Below are 14809 nucleotides of genomic sequence, written 5' to 3' on the forward strand. Positions count from 1 at the left end.
GTCCATTTCTTCTAGGTTGTTGAATTTGGTGGCATATAGTCCTTCATAGTATTCTTGGATGATCCTTTGTATTTCTGTGGTGTCCGTGATAACTTCCCCTTTTACGTTTCTGATTTTGTTAATCAGTGTCTTCTCTCTTTTTATCTTAGTAAGTCTAGCCAAGGGTTTGTCAATTTTGTTAATCTTTTCAAAGAACCAGCTCTTTGTCACATTAATTTTTTCTATTGTCTTTTTGTTCTCTATTTCATTTAGTTCTGCTCTAATTTTTATTATTTCCTTTCTTCTGCTGACCTTGGGTTTTACTTGTTCTTCTTTTTCTAGTTTTTTAAGCTGTACCATGAGGTTATTTATTTGGGAGTTTTCTTGTTTCTTGAGATAGGCCTGTAATGAGATAAATTTCCCTGTTAAAACTGCTTTCGCTGCATCCCAAAAATTTTGGTAGGATGCATTTTCATTGTCATTTGTTTCTATGTATCTTTTGATCTCTCCTCTAATTTCTTCTTTGACCCAGTCCTTCTTTAAAAGTATGTTGTTTAATCTCCATGTATTTGTGTTTTTCCCCGCTTTCTTTTTACAGTTGATATCCAATTTCAAAGCCTTATGATCAGAGAATATGCATGGTATGATATCAATCTTCTTAAATTTGTTGAGACTGATTTTATGTCCCGATATATGGTCTATCCTTGAGAATGTTCCGTGTACACTAGAAAAGAATGTATAGTCTGATGTTTTAGGATGAAGTGCTCTATAAATGTCAATTATGTCCATTTCATCTAATGTGTCATTTAGGGCTACTATTTCGTTATTTATTTTCTGTTTGGATGATCTATCCATAGCTGTCAATGATGTATTTAAGTCCCCTAGTATAATTGTGTTTTGGTCAATTTCTCCCTTTAGTTCTGTTAGTAGTTGCTTGGTGTATTTCGGTGCTCCCTGGTTGGGGGCATAAATATTGATGACTGTTATGTCTTCTTGTTGTATAGTCCCCTTCACCATTATGAAATGTCCATCTTTGTCTCTTGTTATCTTTTTCACCTTGAAGTCTGTTTCATCTGATATCATTATGGCTACACCTGATTTTCTCTGGGTACCATTTGCTTGGAGTGTCAATTTCCACCCTTTCACTTTGAGTCTATGCTTGTCCTTGTAGCTGAGATGTGTCTCTTGGAGACAGCATATGGTTGGGTTTAGTTTTTTGATCCAATCTGCTACTCTGTGCCTTTTTATTGGTGAGTTCAGTCCATTTACATTTAGGGAGATTATTGATATGTGAGGATTTCCTGTCATTGTATCTTTACTTTTCTGGTAAGGTTGTGTCTCCATTGTTTCTTTGCCTTTTTATTGTTGTCTATTATTTCTGTATGGTGGTATTCTATGATGTTTCCCTCTGTTTCTTCTTTTATTTCAGTATATATTTCAGTTCTGGATTTTTTTTGAGTGGTTACCCTTAAGTTTATGTAAAAGAAAGTTTGATAATTAGAGTATTCCATTTTCTTCAGCACGCTTACTTTCTCCATTCCCATATTCCGGTTCAGGCCTTTACTCTCCCCCTTTTTGAGTTTTTGTTTCCACAAATTGTCCCTGTTGATGGTGGTTGAATAGCCTCCTTTAGTATTTCTTGTAGTGCAGGTCGTGTATTAGAAAATTCCCTCAGCTTCTGTATGTCTGGAAAGGTCTTTATTCCTCCTTCATATTTAAAGGATATCTTTGCTGGATATATTATTCTTGGCTCATGATTTCTCTCTTTCAATAGTTTGAATATTTGGTTCCACTCCCTCCTGGCTTGTAGAGTTTCTGCTGAAAAATCTGATGATAATCTAATGGGCTTTCCTTTGTAAGTTACCGTCTTCTTTTCCCTGGCTGCCTTGAGGATTCTTTCTTTGTCGTTGATTTTAGACAGCTTCAATACAATGTGCCTTGGAGAAGGTCTGTTGGGATTGAGGTAACTAGGTGTTCTATTTGCTTCTTGGATTCGAGGGTCCAGTTCTGTCCACAAATTTGGGAAGTTCTCATCGACAATTTGTTTGAATATATTCTCTGTTCCCTTCTGTCTTTCTTCTCCTTCTGGTATGCCCATTATTCTTATATTGCTCTTTCTGATGGAGTCAGAAAGTTCTTGTAGAGTTCTTTCATTTCTTTGAAGTCTCAAGTCTCTTTCTTCTTCTATCTGTGTCATTTCCAGGTTTCTATCTTCGATGTCACTGATTCTTTCCTCCATCTGGTCAACTCTACTACCTAAGCTGGTTATTTCATTCTTAATTTCTTCTATTGAGTTCTTAATCTCCAGAAATTCTATTTGGTTCTTTTTTAAGATTTCAATCTGTTTCGTAAAATGCTCGTGCTGTTCTTTGATTGAGTTTCTGAGTTCATTTAACTGCCTATCTGTGTTTTCTTGTATCTCGTTGTGTTTTTTCAGAACTGCAATCTTGAATTCTCTGTCACTTAAGTCACATATTTCTGTATCTTTAAGTGCCTTCTCTGGAGATTTTTCACTTTCTTTCTGAGCTATCTTGTTGCCTTGGTTATTCATGGCGATTACTGGTTTACTATTTCTCTTCCTAGACATCTACAGGAGTGACTTCTGCAACAGGTTGATAGGAAGAGGTCTTTCTTTTGTTTTCCAGTACTTGTTGGTAGAATATCTTATTATTTCTCCAACTGCAATTTATTTTTCTTCTCCCACACGGTAGTGCTGTTTTCTCTGCACTATTCCTGCTTCTCACACAATGGGGGGACTCCCTGGGAGACGGGCTTCTCCTCTGTTAATAGTTCGTCTAGGTCACAGGGCGCAGTGTCCTGGTGGGTATGCGGAGAGCTTTTGATGTTCCAAAGCTCTTCCAGCTCCTGATTCAGAGCCCGTATGTTTCAGCAGTTCTGTTTACTCCTGCAGGGATCCGCCCAGATAGGTGGGGTCAGGGGCGGGGTGAGTTGTGAGAGGTGGCCCAGAGCAATGGCGGCGACCACCACCACAGCCGGTCCTGCTTCTACAGCGCTCTCCCCTTTGCTGGAACTAGTTGGGCTGTGAATTTGTGTTTGTGGGCCACAGTTCTCAAATATAGCAAATTTTCTGTTGTTTTGATCTGACACTGCTACTGTTTCGCTTCTAGCACCGGGCAGGTGGGGGCGGGGCGAGCTCTGGGAGGGGAGGGAGGGGGCGGCTAGTCTCAGTGCCTAAGGCTCCGTTCTCTGCTCGGCAGTGCGGGCTTAAACCACCGTTTTCAGCCTTTTTCCCTCAGTCTTTTCTCCGAGGTGTCTGCCGTGAGCGTTGGGTTCAGCCGTGTTATATGCTGTCCCCTCAGCCCATGTGGAGCCCTGGCGGAGCCCTAGCAGTCCGAGTTCTTCCCTCACTCGCAGCTGCGGTGGTTCCGGGAAGCAGCGAGCTCGGAGCACTGAGCTAGGTCTGCGTCCTGAGCCCGCACGGCTCCGTCTCCGCGCACTTCTCCCTTTCCTCCTCCCTCCACTCGCGCGAATCTCCCACCTGTAGGTGATTTCAGTCGGTAGTGGGCCTCTTCGTCTTGCCTGTCTGCTGTGCAGGGAGTCCTTTGTGGAGTTTTTGTTGTTCGATTCGTTTTAAATTCCAGGGGAGCTTTACAGAGGCTCACCTCACGCCGCCATTTTTCCGGAAGTCCCCCATTATTCTTATATTGCTCTTTCTGATGGAGTCAGAAAGTTCTTGTAGAGTTCTTTCATTTCTTTTAAGTCTCAAGTCTCTTTCTTCTTCCGTCCGTGTAATTTCCAGGTTTCTATCTTCGGTGTCACTGATTCTGTCCTCCATCTGGTCAACTCTACTACCTAATCTGGCTATTTCATTCTTCATTTCCTTTATTGAGTTCTTAATCTATAGAATTTCTATTTGGTTCTTTTTTAAAATGTCAATCTCTTTGGTAAAATGTTCATTTTGTTCTTTGATTGTGTTGCTGAGTTCATTAAACTGACTGTGTTTTCTTGCATCACGTTGAGTTTTTTAGAGCTGTAATCTTGAAATCTGTCATTTAAGTTACACATTTCTATATCTTTAAGTTCATTTTCTGGAGACTTTTCGCTTTGTTTCTGAGCTGTCTTGTTGCCTTGGTTATTCATGGCAATTAATGATTTATAATTTCTCTTCCTAGACATCTACAAGAGTGGTTTCTGCAACAGGTTGATAGAAAGAGGTCTTTCGTTTGTTTTCCAGTACTTGTTGGCATAATGTTTTATTTTATGTCCAACTGCAGCTTTTTTTTCCTCTCTCTCTCACAGTGTAGTGTTAAGTTTTCTCTGCTCTATTCCAGCTTAGCTCAAAATGGGGAGATTCCCTAGAAGCAGGGCTTCTCCTCTCTTAACAGTTCACCTGGGTCACACGGTGCAGTGTCCGTGTGGGGATGCTGAGAGCTTTTGAAGTACCAAAGCTCTTCCTGCACCAGATTCAGAGCCCGTATGTTTCAGCAGTTCTGTTTACTTCTGCAGAGATCAGCCCAGATAGGTAGGGACAGGGGCGGGGTGGGTTGTGAGAGGTGCCCCTCAATGTCAGTGACCACCACCATAGCCAGTCCTGCTTCCACAGCTCTCTCCCCTTTGCCGGAACTAGTTGGGCTACGAATTTGTGTCTGCGGACCACAGTTCTCAGAACTGCAGATATTCTGTTCTTTTGATCTGACACTGCTAGTGTTCCACCTCTAGCACTGGGCTGGTGGGGGTGGGGCGAGCTCTGGGAGGGTACGGAGGGGGCGGCTAGTCTCAGTGCCTAAGGCTTCCGTTCTCTGAGGCAGTGAGTTCTTAAACAACCGTTTTCAGCCTTCTTCCTTCACCTTTGCTCTGAGGTCGCTGCAGTAAGCATTGGGTTCAGCCATGTTGTATGCTGTCCCCTTAGCTCTGTGGGCCATAAGCGGAGCCCTAGTAGTGAGAGTTCTTTCCTGTCCCACAGCTACAGTAGTTCTGGGATGCAGTGAGCTCAGAGCACTGAGCTAGTTTTTTGTCCTGTGCTCGTGGGGACTCTTTTCTTCATTTCTCCCTCCCGCCCTCCCTCGCGCGTGCAATTTGCCCACCTTTAGGTTATTTCTGTTGTGTGCGTCTTAGTCTTGCCTGTCTGCTGCACAGGGAATCCTTTGTGGAGTTATGGTTGTTCAATTTGTTGTAATTTCCGGGGAAGATTTCAAGAGGCTCACCTCACACTGCCATTTTTATGATGTAACTCCTCGCATCCATGTACTTTTATATCAACTATGGTAAAATATAGCAAATTATCTATCTGATTTAGTCAGTTGTAAAATTGGGGATATCTGATAGCTTGCATTAATTCTGCTCTCATTTCCATCTTCTGACCTCAGTGGGCTTTTTGTGTTTTTAAAAGCTTGAGAGTTCCTTGTTTGACGTTGCAGTAGATATCTGTTTGGTGTCTCCCCAACATTAATTCTTGTTTCCTTTTACTCCTGACAGCCTCTGTGCCCCTGTTGAACTCTAATTCCAACACTTGCCTGTGATTGACTTCAGTCTACTGGTTATCCAATATCCCTGGCCACAGCAATTGGATCAAAAATTGACACAAAATCAATTCAGAATCACAGATGATGTAACATTGCTCTCAGGGAAAGGGAAACTTTCTAATTTTCTGGGACAGCAATTGGCAGAATGTTTCTTGTTCTGGATGGTGTGGTATGAGGATGTGAGGTTCAAAGCTAGTGTCAGTAGCTATTTGCAACCAGTAGTAGAGTCCCTAGTCCTACTAAAGAACAATCCTGACATGGGAAGGCATGGCATAGAGATGGAGAAGTCCAGGTCCATTGGTGATATCATTTTAGCTGCTAGATGAAGTCTAACCTGAAGCAACATATGAGGACTGACAATTAAGTGCACAAACTTATCCTAGAGTAAGTACTCCATAACTCATTGCTGAATATCACCTTCAAAGTACTCCCCTTGGGAAGCTATGCACTGATGCCAGCACCTAGTCCACTCTTCAAAGCAATTTTGGAACTCTTTTTCTTAAATGGCCATCTGAGCTGTCATCGTATTATCCTTGATGTCCTGAATGTCATCAAAATGTCTTCTTTTCATTATTTCCTTTATCTTTGGGCAAAGAAATAATTCATTGGGGGCCAGAACAGGTGAATAGGGAGGGTGATCCAATATAGTTATTTGTTTACTCGTTAAAAACTCTTCCACAGACAGTGTGGTGTGAGCTGGTGCGTTGTCGTGAGGCAAGAGCCATGGATTGTTGGCAAGAAGTTCAGGTTGTCTAATTTTTCCATGCAGCCTTTTCATTACTTCCAAATAGTAAACTTGGTTAATTGTTTGTCCAGTTAGTACATATTCAGAATGAATAATCCCTCTGATATCAAAACAGTTAGCAACATCACTGCAACAAGTTCATGAACTGTATTGTCAGACCTCGTATTCTTCCAGGCTTTTTAAGTATGTGAACCAGTAAATTCTCTTTACTATGAAATTTTAGTATGAATTGAGGTTTCTGTCACTTGCACCTAACTGATAAACTGTCTTCCAGATTTCTCTAGAATGACAGTCATCATCAAAGACACTTTTGCTATTGCAGTTACTCATTTGAAAGGAATTCATTGTTGCTATTATTGGAAACTGTAATGAACTGGAATATAGTCATGCACTACATAATGATGTTTTAGTCACCAACAGACGCATATGATGGTGTTCCCATAAAATTATAATGAAGCTGAAAAATTGCTAGTACCTATGAAACTGTAGGCCAATGCATTACTTACATGTTTGTGGAGATGCTAGTGTAAACAAACCTATAACACTGCCAGTCAAATAAATGTATAGAACATATAATTATGTCCAGTACCTATGCTTGACCATAGTAATAAGTGAATATTTTACTGTGTATTTACCGTACTATACTTTTTATCATTATTTTGGATGGTGAATGTATTCTTTCTACTTATAAAAAAAAGTTTGCTGAAAAACAGTATGCGTGTTACTCTGGTAACAGCTTCATATATCTTGTATTTACCATGTTTCTTGATTGCATCATTTTCTCTTGTGCTTGATTTAATCTCATTCAATATGACCCCTAAGCATACAAAATTCACTGCTAATGTTGCCAATTAGAGACCATGTTGAGTGATTTACCTGGAAATAAAATTAAAAGTGATTAAGGACAATAAAGGTAGAAAATCTATGATGGTTATTGCTCATCAGTCAGGCATTTTCTATTCTAACATAGTTACAATCGTGAAGAACAAGAACAAAGTGACGGAAGCTATAAAGGATCAGCTTCATTGAAGACAATGAGACTAACAGAAGTTCAAGAAGAGCCTACATCAGCACAGAGAACCTTCTGGAGACCTGGATTGAAGACCAGACACAGAAGCATATCCCTCTCAATATTGTGATGATCATAGTCAAAGCAATAAGTTTGTTTTTAACACTGAAAAAAAAGTCTGGACCTGACTATGATGTTTAATTTACTGATATCTCTGGGTGGTTTAAACACTTCTAGAATAGTTATCCGTTACATAATGTAAACGTAAGTGATGAGTCTGTGAGTGCTGATGTGAAAACAGCTGAAGAATTTTTGGAAACTCCAGGTAAGCTGATTATGGAGGAAAATTACCTGCTAGAGCAAATATTCCATATGTATTAAACCTGCCCCTGAAGACTTTCCAGTGGGACAAGATGTGGAGGTGGAGCTAGTGATACTGATAATCTTGACCCCGTGTAGCCCTAGGTTAATTTGTGTGTTTGTTTCTTAGTTTTTACCAACAAAGTTTAAATTTTTTTTTAAATAGAAAAAGGCTTATAGAATAAGGATGTAAATAATTAAGATGTTTTTATACAGCTATAAAATGTGTTCATGTTTTAAGCCAAGTGTTATTATAAGAGTCAAAGAGTTACAAAGAAATAAAGTATGTAAAGTAAAAAAGTTACAATAAGCTAAGATTAATTTATTATTGAAGAAAGAAAACTGTTTTTAAAATAAATTTAGTGTAACCTAAGTGTACAGTGTTTATAAAGTCTACAGTGGTGTACAGCAATGTCCTGGGCCTTCATATTCATTCACTGACTCACCCAGAGAAACTTCTGGTCCTGTAAGCTCCATTCATGGTAAAGTGCTCTATATAGGTAAGTCATGTTTTTTATACCATATTTCCACTCTACCTTTTCTATGTTCACATATGTTTAGATGTGTAAATACTTACCATTGTGTTACAGTTACCTGCAGTGTTCATACAGTAACATGCTGTACAGGTTTCCAGCCTAGGAGCAATAGGCTATACCATATAGCCTAGGTGTGCAGTAGACTATAATGTCTAGGTTTGTGGAAGGGCATGCCATGATGTTTGCACAGTGATGAAATCACCTAACCATGCATTTCTCAGGAGACATCCTGATTGCTAGGTGGTGCATAACTGTAGTATTTCTGGTTAATTAAAATTTACAGCTATGTTTAGTGGTTACCAGAGGGTAAGGGGGGTGGGGGGTGGGAGAGGGTAAGGGGGATCAAATATATGGTGATGGAAGGAGGACTGACTCTGGGTGGTGAACACACAATGGGATTTATAGATGATGTAATACAGAATTGTACACCTGAAATTTATGTAATTTTACTAACAATTGTCACCCCAATAAATTAAAAAAAATTTACAGCTATATATCTTAAGATCAGTTAAAAACAAATTTTTATTTCAACAATTGTTATTGAAAAACATTATTTCTCTAAGAATGGTAGCGTTGGCATGGATCTGAAATTATTTAAAAGGCTTCAGATTCTGGTTAACTGATGTTTATGATAATAGTAATATCAAATCTTTTATTTTTTTAAAGCCCCCTGATGCTACATAATTCATTAACCCTTCTTTTGTCTAGATATTCTTCTCTCATCTAGCAGCTGTGTTTACTGATACTGATGGTGAATTGTTTAACCTTTTGAAATCATTTTTTAAAATAATTCTAGTGTGATATTTGCACATGTACTTGGCTTTCTTTGTAAATAAACTACACAAAGCTTATTTCAGAATGTTAGTAAATGTGGAGAGCGTGGAGCTGAGGCTAGACTAACATTATACTAATTTGGGGGCCATTTAAAAGAATGATTTATTCTGCCAACTGATTTCAAGTCATTTGTTTATAAACACTGCAACAAAAACAGTTGAGCTTAATATCGCTTTAATATCTTATGTACTGCCATATAAGGAATAGGTTTTAAAAGATCAATTTCACTGACATTTTTGTGAGCTAGAGGCATTGAAGTGCACTGGATAAAATAGCTTCTATTAAGAGAAATAAGAAAAATATCATGGATCACACTGTAGTGTAGAAATAATTCAGAGATTTGCAGCCAATTAAGGTCATCATGAGACACTTCAAAGATTCAGTATGGTTCCTGAAGAAGAAAAAGGAGGTTTTAACCTTTTTTAAGAAACCTGGGCAGGTCTACTAGAGAATTTGTAATGTTTTCTAGACTTTTGGGGGGGAGTGGGAGAAAGAATATATCATTTACACTTTATGGAGGTACTGACAGTAAAATCTGGTTCAAAATATCACCTTGAAAAAGTTGCTTTATTTTTCACTGTGGAGTTTTTTCTACAAAAATTAATTGGAAATCATGTAGGTTTTGCCATGGAAAGGGAAAAGAATAGATAGCTGAGAGTCTGTGACATAAGCAACCTCTGCAAAGTCAGTGCCACTTTTGAGCAGACAGAACACTAAGGAAATAGACTCTGGCAGCAGGAGGAAAAGCTGCACAGGCAGCTGGTCTTAGAGAAATTAATTTGCAGAAGCCTCTTCTGCTGCCATGGTACAGATGGGATCATCTGGCTGACTTTCACCAGAAAGAGAATAATACTCTTGGAACATATGTTTGTTTGATTACTGTGAAAAAGGCAAGACTCTCCTGAATAATTTTTTAACAGCTGGTAACTACGTATCTAGTTTCGTAAAGGTCATGTTGAAATGAGAAGGAAATGCTCTTCAGAACACCCACAAACTTGGCAGTGAGGGATGTGAAGGTGATGTGGGCCATGGAAGGAAAGATGTAGCCCAGAGGCCCCAGCTTTGCTACTGAGTCACGTAGCCTGAGGCTGGTTATATATCCTAAATCCACCATAATTATTATGTTGATGAAATCCTGAAAATTTTGATCTGGCTTAACTTCTTCATCAGAAACTAGGGTAAGACTCTGGCAGGCAGAGAGATAAGTGTGTGAAGACCACAGTAGAAGACTGCTCTTTCATGGACCTTACGGCCAGTGAGTGGAGAACATGGAGAGCTTTGGGCTATAAATGGAAATTTAGAAGTAGTTGGAACCTGATTAACCAGAAGTCACTGGTGAATTTCAAGTGAGGGAATGACATGGACAAATGTGTTTTAAAGAAACAGTATTTTTTTAGAGCAGTTTTAGATTACAGGAAAAATTTAAAGATTATACAGATTTACCACATATCTTGCACCCAGTTTCCACTATTATTAATATCTTACATTATAATAGTACATTTGTTTCATACTAATGAACCAATACTTTATTATTAACTAGATAAAGTCCATAGTTTGTTCAAATTTCTGTAGCTTTTACTCAATGCCATTTTTCTGTTCTAGGATCCCATACTACATTTAATCGTTGTCTTTGACCATTGGGATTCTCTAACAGAATACCTTCGATTCGGTGGCTTAAAAAACAAACACCTCAGTTCTTGAGGCTGCGAAATCTGAGATCAAGGCACTGGCAGATTTGGTTTCTGATGAAAGCCCACTTCCTGGTTCCTAGATGGTGGTCTTCTCTATGTGTCCTCACATGGTGAAAGGGGTAAGTGAAATCTCTGGGACTCTTTTATAAGGTCATGAATCCCATCCATGAGGGTTCTACCCTCATAACTTACTCACTTCCTAAAGACACCACATCCAAATACCATCATAATAGGATTAGATTTCAAAACATGAATTTTGGGGGACACAAACATTCACTCTATAGCAGTTGTCTTGTCTTCTTATGCTCCTCTTAGCTGTGACAACTTCTCAGAGTTTCCTTCTTGTTGATGACATTAACGGTTTTGAGGAGTATTGGTCAGGTATTTAATAGAATGTCCACCTGTTTGGATTTTTCTGATGTTTTTCTCCTGTTTAGACTGGGGTTATGGGTTTGAGAAAGAAAGAAAAAAAAACAGAGGTAAATTGTCATTTTCGTCACATCCTATCAAGAGTACATACGATCAACATGACATCCCTTCTGGTATTGACCTGGGTTATCTGGCTGAGGTACTGTTTGCCAGGTGTCTTCACTGTGGAGTTCCTCTCCCCCTGCCACCCCATTTTTCATAGTGAGCTCTTTAGAAGAAAGTCTCTATGCACAGCCTGTAATTGTAAGGAGTGGGAAGTTGTGCTCTACCTCCTTGAAGGAAGGGTATACACATAAATTATTTGGAATTCTTTTGCATGGGAGAAGTGTCTTTATTTATTTATTTATTTATTTATTTATTTATTTATTTATTTATTTATTCAATCATTTGTATCAGTATGCACTCATGGATACTAATTTTATAATTTGGGTGACAATCAAATACAACTTTATTTACTTGGTTGCTTAAATTGTTTCAAGTCTGGCCATTAGAAATTCTTCCACTTGGCTTCTGTGTCCTATTGATATATTCCCACCATTCTGTGTGTGTGTTTAAGCACTTTCTTACTTTCTGGCATTATAAGATGCTATTGGCTCATCTTGTATGCTTCCTGCCCCAGTCCTAGAACCAGCCATTGCTTCATTGAACCTAACACAGCCATATTGGAAAATGGTATTAGAAATCAAGATGTGTGATAGGTGTTATGGTTACTACTGGGGTGTCATTGTTGCTAGGCCCTCTCAATTGACAGAGCCAGGATATATATGTGTGTATACACACATATATATATATGTGTGTGTATGTATATCTATATACACACACACACACACACACACACACACACACACACACATATATATATATATATATATATATATATATATATATATATATATATATATCATAGACTGAGTGGCATAGACTGATATTTTATATATATATATATATATATGTATATATATGTGTGTGTGTATATATATACACATATATACACATATATACACACCAAAATACATATTTACTAATATTTTTGTATGTACTCAACTGTATCTATATTAAGCTAAAGATGAATTTGTACTTGCTATAGACTGAATGACTGTGTTCTCCCAAAATTCATATTTGAAACCTAATTTCCAATATGATGGTGTTTGGAAATGGGGCCTTTGGAAGGAGATTAGGTTATGATGGTGCAGCCCTCATAGATGTGATTTGTGACCTTATAAAAGAGACCCCAGAGAGCTCCCTTGCTTCTTCCACCAGGTGAACACATCTAGAAACCAAAAAACAAGCTCTAGTCAGACACTGAAACTGCCAGGGCCTTGATCTTGGACTTCTAAGCTTTCAGAACTGTGAGAAATAAATCTCTGTTGTTTGTAAGCCACTCAGTCTATGATATTTTGTTGTAATAGCCTGAGCAAACTAAGACAACATTGATGACTCCACCTTTAATTCATTAACATATGACTCATTCTAGCATCCTGCCTTGCTTATCTGTAAATTCACACTCCAACAGTGAGAGACCTGGCCTACACCATCTTCCATCCATTTACTTAATTGGTTTATTCTAGCATACACATGTAACAGTATCAAATTTCTTTTTTTTTTAAGTTTTGTGTTTAATTTTATTTATTTTTGCATATGGACATCCAATATTTCCTGCACCATTTATTGAAAAGATGAAACTTTCTCCACTAAATGACCTTTGCTTCTTTGACTACTTCAAATGACTTTTGACATTTTTTTTAATTGGTGTGGATCTACTTCTGGGCTGCCTATTATGTTCCATTGATCTATGTGTCTACGCTTTTTTTAAAAATTAAATTTATTGGGATGACAATGGTTAGTAAAATAACAGGTTTCAATTGTACAATTGTATAATACTTCATCGATATACTACATTTTGTGCTCTCCAACCAGACACTTTTCCTTCCATAACCATATATTTGACCCCATTTATCCTCTTCTACTATCTCCCTTCCCCCCTTACCCTCTGGTAATGACTAAACTGTTATCTATGGCTAGAGTTTTTGTTTGTTTGTCTTGTTCGTTTGTTGCTTTCAGTTTTATATCCCACATATGGGTGAAGTCATATGGTTCTCGACTTTTTCTGCCTGACTTATTTCACTTAGCATAATAATATAATACCAAGATCCATCCATGTTGTTGCAAATGGAAGTATTTCATCTTTTTTACGGCAGAGTAGTATTCCATCCTATAGGAGGCTGAACAATTAAGTTTGTGAACTCATCCTAGAGTGCTAAATACCTCATTGTTGAATATCACTATGGTCACCTTTGAAGTACTCCCCTTGGGAAGCTATGCACTGAAGCCAGTGCCTAGTCCACCATTCAAAGCAATTTTGGACTCTTTTTCTGGAATAGCCATCAGAGCTGTCATCGTATGTCCTGAATGTCATCAACATGTCTTCTTTTCAATATTTCCTTTATCTTCGGGTAAAGAAAGAAATCATTGGGGGCTAGATCAGGTGAGTAGTGAGGGTGTTCCAATATACTTATTTGTTTACTGGCTAAAAACGTCCTCATAGACAGTGCCGTGTGAGCTGGTGCATTGTTATGATGCGAGAGCCATGAATCGTTGGTGAAAAGTTCAGGTCGTCTAACTTTTTCATGCAGCCTTTTCATTACTTCCAAATAGTAAACTTGGTTAACTGTTTGTCCAGTTGATACAAATTCATGATGAATAATCCCTCTGATATCAAAAAAATGTTAGCAACATCATTGCAACAAGTTCACAAACTTAATTGTCAGACCTCGTATGTACCACAACTTCTTTATCCAATCATCTATTGAAAGACATTTTGGTTGTTTCCATGTCTTGGCCACCTCAAATAATGCTGCAATTACACATCGGAGTACATGTATCTTCATGGATAAATATTTTCAGATTTTTTGGAGAATAGATACCCAGGAGAGAGATTGCTGGGGTCATATGGTAATTCTACTCTTAATTTTTTAAGGAAATTCCCCACTGTCTTCCGTAGTGGCTGCACCATTCTACGTTCCGAGCAACAGTGTAAGAGTGTTCCTTTTTCTCCACAGCCTCTCCAACACTTGTTATTATTTGTTTTGTTGATGATAGCCATTATAACAGGTGTGAAGTGATATTTCATTGTGGTTTTGATTTGCATTTTCATAATAGCTAGTGAAGTGGAGCATTTTTTTTTCATATATTTGCTGGCTGTTTGTATGTCTTCTTGGGAGAAGTGTCTGTTCACATCCTCTGCCATTTTTTAAATTGGATTTTTTGTCTTGTTGTTGTGGAGTTGTATGAGTTCCTTATATATTTCAGATATTAGCAACCTTATCAGAGGCATTATTTGTAAATATCTTCTCCCATTCAGTTGGTTGCCTCTTTATTTTGTCAATGGTTTCTTTTGCTGTGCAGAAGCTTTTTAGTTTGATATGCTCCCATTCATTTATTTTAGCTTTTACTTTCCTTAACTTTGTGGTCAAATTCATAAAATCCTCATTGAATCCAAGGCCCATAAGTTTAGTACCTATCCTTTCTTCTACGCAGTTTATTGTCAGAAGTCTTCTGTTTAGGTCTTTGATCCATTTTGAATTAATTTTGGTACATGGTGACAGACAGCATTCTAATTCCATTCTTTTGCATGTAGATTTCCAATTCTCCCAGCACCATTTTTTGAAGAGGTTTTCTTTTCTTCGTTGTACACCTTTGGCTCCTTTGTCAAAAATTATCTGTCCGTATTTATGTGAGTTTAT

Source organism: Rhinolophus sinicus, chromosome 7 (genome assembly GCF_057876585.1).
Source record: "Rhinolophus sinicus isolate RSI-liver-muscle chromosome 7, RSI-T2T, whole genome shotgun sequence".
NCBI classification, from domain to species: domain Eukaryota; kingdom Metazoa; phylum Chordata; class Mammalia; order Chiroptera; family Rhinolophidae; genus Rhinolophus; species Rhinolophus sinicus.